This window comes from Theobroma cacao, chromosome 5 (assembly GCF_053813885.1).
Source record: "Theobroma cacao isolate CCN51 chromosome 5, ASM5381388v1, whole genome shotgun sequence".
Classification (NCBI taxonomy): domain Eukaryota; kingdom Viridiplantae; phylum Streptophyta; class Magnoliopsida; order Malvales; family Malvaceae; genus Theobroma; species Theobroma cacao.
Window position 1 is genome coordinate 35,111,245 of NC_142643.1, and position 4,723 is coordinate 35,115,967.

Consider the following 4,723-nt stretch of genomic DNA (forward strand, 5'->3'; position numbering starts at 1 on the left):
GAAGTAAATTTAGAAGTTGCATCCTAGAAAGTAAGGTTATAGACTTAAACCTTCTCAGTTATTTGGGGACCCACGTGTCATTGTAATTTAAATTGCATACTCCAGTTTTCTATATTACAGTATGTATAAATTTATTTTGTTTTTATGTGCAAAAATTTAATTTTTGATGTTTCAAATATATATATATATATATATTGTTTTACATTAAAATAGATTATTTTTATTTTATTTTATTATTCAAAAGAAAAAAGAAAAAAAAGAGAGAGGAATGGAAAAACTGGTACAAAAGTCTTGCGAGGTCTCGAAAGGCATTTGGGGGAAGAATGTCTGTCGAGGCTTTGCGGCGGTTGTCACTGGATCTATGGGAGTTTCGGGTCATGACACATTCCATGTAGCAATCTATTTTTTTTATTTGGCATATGAACTTCACTTACCAAAGTTTAAATAGTTTTAATAAATATTTTCCTGCATTTAAATTTTTCTTAATTAACTATATATGTTTTTATTTTTATATTATATTATTCTTATATATATATATATATACTTATATTACCCTACATGTATTATTCTCTTTATCCTAAAATAAAATCTAACAATTGTAGAACATTATGCTAAAGTAATCTAATCCTAATCCTAAATGATTAAATAATAATTCTAAAAAAACTAACAAGATGAACATGCTCAAATCACTACAGATCTAGAGAAAGTGACAAAGAATTTACCTTTATGGGCCAAATACCCAATCAACTTTAATCTATCCAAGGAAAGAAAGGAGAAACTGATTCCCTGGGTGGCTAACCGATGCCGTTTAAGCGCCCCCTCCACAATCGGTCACTCTAAAGCTCAAGAGTTGAAGCTACTTTCTTCCTTCCCCTGCACTTTTCCCCTTTTTCTTCTTCCTTTGTCTCAAAAGTCACCGACAGAGTTTCCAAATCTAGTGTCGCGGCACCGCCTTTCCTCACTCCTTTCACTGACGGCTTTCTCTCTCTCTCTAGTTGCTCGTCGGTCCTTCTCTCTTATTGCCCGATCTCTCTCTCTCTCTCTCTATCGATTAGTTCTCTCTCTCCCTATTCCTCTCTTCCTTTTGTCGATAGGTCAGCTCTCTCCTTTTTTAAGGCCATCAACGGCAGCGTTAAACCCTATGGCTGCCCACCCATCACTTCGCTGACGACGGCTTCCTTTCACCCAAGCTTGGGAAAGCAAAACCCCCATCACCGACAGCGGCGAAAAGGTCTCCCTTACCCCTAATTTGAACTACCCAAAGCTCAAATTTGACTCTCCTTTCACTACCCCGAATTGGGCTTCTCTCTTTCTCTATACCTAGCGGCCGAACACCCTAAAAATCAAAATTAAAAAATTCCCTCAAAACTAGTTATTCTCATCCTTCCATTATGTGTTTTTGCTTTATTTTTTGGTATTTTTGGTACATTTTTTGATTTGTGGATAGTTGTGGCTACTAGAAAGCTAGGAATTTGATTTGCAGGTTGCTAGGGATTTTCTAGGATTTTTGCTTGCTCGTTTTTTTATTTTTTGGCTCTTCCCCCCCGAGCTGCTACAGTGCCCTCTTTATACTGGGTTGAGGGGGGCATGCTCCACTTTTCGCATTTGGCAGGATGAGGGTGGTGGCTGGTAGGGTGCGAATGGAAAAGAATCTAAAAATATGACAATGCTCAATAAATGGTTATGGAGATATAAAATGGAATATAATAGTCTTTGGAGAAATTTGGTGGTGGAAAAGAATGGGGAGAATCCAAATAATTTGCTATCGCAAGCTAATAACAATAGAAGAATGTTCCATATCTAGAAAAACATCATTAAACCCTTTTCCCTTTCTGACCATCTTTTAATGTATGTCATGCCATTTTTTTGGTTATGTTATTGGCAATGGTGAAAGCATTAGATTTTGGGATGATGTGTGTGCTAAGGATGTGGTTCTCAAGGAGGTGTTTCCCAGAATTTTTGCTTTAGCCATCAATAAAAATGAGAGAGTTAAAAAGTATGGGGATTGGGTTGATGAAACTTGGGAATGGAGAGTGGAATTGAGAAGGTCGATTATGGGGTGGGAAGAAGAACAATATCTATTTTTTCTTGAGACTATTAGGGAATACCTCCCTTGTCGAAAGATTGTGTGGCATTCCCACCGGGAGACCCACAGCTAGGTATTGTTTCGTCTGCAGCTAGAATGGTTAAAGGCGTTCCCTTCGGGGGAAACAAAAGGTCTGGGGTTCAAGCCTTAAGCTCGGTACACCCCTGCAGGGGAGGGCTGCTGTGCTGACCAGACGGAACAATACCTTCGAGTGGGTCCCCTTGTGGGAATGCCACAAAAGGCACCTTTTGTGGCATTCCCATCGGGGGACCCACTCGAAGGTATTGTTTCGTCTGGTCAGCACAGCAGTTGGAATGGTTAAAGGCGTTCCCTTCGGGGGAAACAAAAGGTCTGGGGTTCGAGCCTTGAGCCTTGTATGCCCTTGCAGGGGAGGGCTGCTGCGCTGAACAGACGAAACAATACCTGGCTATGGGTCCCCCGGTGGGAATGCCACACTTTGCTGCTCACAAAATAGAAGTGCTTGTATGGCAATTGGGTCATGGTAGAATAACGATTAAAGACGAATTGGTAAGTAGAGGAATGTTAGCTTTGGATGAAGCACTGCGTCCTTTATGCCATGAAGACACTAAAATTATAGACCATCTTTTTCTTATTTCTAAGGATGTTTAGAGCTTATGGATGGAATGGTGTGATTAGGGGAGTATTAAATGGGTTATGCCGAGAAGCTTCAGGGTAATGATGGTTTCTTAAAACTCAACTAAAGTGGCTGAGGGGGATGACAGAATATAGAAGTTGGCTATTTTTGCAATTTCATGAATGATTTGGATTAGTATAAATGAAATTATTTTTTAACAAAAAAGAGGGGATCGTGATTCGACATAAGATGTGATCAAGTTGAGGATTGCTTTGTGGGCTAATGTCAAGTGGCCCAGTGATTTTAGTTTTGTGCTTAATGTTGTTAGATTTTCGAATGTCAAGTTGAGAATGGTGGAAAATAAAGCTAAACGACCTATTATGGTATGGAATAAACCGGATATTGGAGAGGTAAAATTTAATGTGGATAGGGCTATAAATGGTTGTCCAAGTGATACAACTATTAGGGGGTTGTTGAGAAATAATAAAGGAAAGGTTCTAATGAGATTCTCTAAGTCCATTCTAATTACGGACTCCAATCTTGCTGAGTTTTTGGCCAATAGGGAAGCGTTCTTCCTGTTTTTCGAATCCATATGGGCTAATGACCTTAAGCTCATCTTAGAAAGTGACTCTTTGAATGTAGTTCAATAGGCTCATTCTCCTTCAGATACATCGTGGAGATTTTAAAAATGGGTGCTTTAGTTGGAAAACCTCAAGAAAAAGCTGATCGGTTAGCTAAAGATGGGGTGTATAGGGAGGTTGCTCTGCTTGAATTTGGTGGTGAAAGTTTATCCTTGTAGGGGTGTGGGGTTGCTGGCTATTGATCTGCAAGTCTCCTAGGATGCTTACAGGCTTGGGGTTGTCAAATTTGGTAGGTATTTCTGGCTTAAACGGTTTTAGGGGTGGGATTTGCTTGATTTAAGGCAAGCTTTTGTCGTCTTGGTTTGCTATGAGGATGAGTCTTGGATTTTGTTTTACTGTGTACAGAGTTTGGGTCTGGTTTTGTAAAAAATGTTCTGGTTTTTGTGTTTTTGAGTGGCTTGTGATATTGATGAATGTTTCTTGATCTCATTGGAAACATTTACTAAAGTTGGTTATGTTCTTCTAGGATTTTAGTTTTTGTGATTTCATGGGACATATGCTTCTGGATGTGCATTCTACCTTTTTTATGGTAGCTCTTGTAAAGCTAATTTTTGAATGATATGAATTAAATTTCTTATCTTTCAAAAAAAAAAAGGATACCCACCCATAATAATGTGATTGTGAATATTGAACAGCCACCATTGCATATGTGCTAATGTGGATGGTTAAATGTCAACTTGATGAGGAAATAAGTGTGGATGATATGGACCACTTTATGAAAGCTTTAGAATGGATGATAGATAGCCCACACGTTGAAAGTATGAGTGTGAATGACTAAGCTCACAACATTTAAATGATGTAAGCATGGATAGTTAAATGGCCGTCATTGAGATTATGATATGATTAGAAATGATAAAATGCGTATAGTATGACTCTAATGGTAAAGTGATATGTGAATAATAATGCATGTTATAAGTATGAAATTGCTATGAGAGCATAAAGGCCATATGTAGGTGTCATACCACATGCGTAAAAAGGCCAAATGTTAGGTGTTGTACCAAATGAGTAAGCCAAATGTAGGGCTTTATACCACACATAAATTGGGATTAGATGTGGTGTGTTGGATTACACACTTATATAGCCTTAAGATGGGGCAATAGTACCAATCGCTTATGTATAGTCAATAGTATGACTTATTTCATTATTGTATAACGATTATGATGCTATGGAACATATATACAAGGTTGATGTGTTGTCTTAGTTTTGTATGATGATTTACTTGGATATTCACATTTTTAAGGTTGTTTGCTCAATAATAATGAGAAAATATCCAATAGAGGGGGTGAATTGCATTTATAAAATTTCTTTCCAACAAATTAAACTTTTAATGAAGGCAAGCTTGAAGACAAATTTCTCAAATTTATTTTCACTTTAAAACATGTCAAAAGTAATTTAACAAAT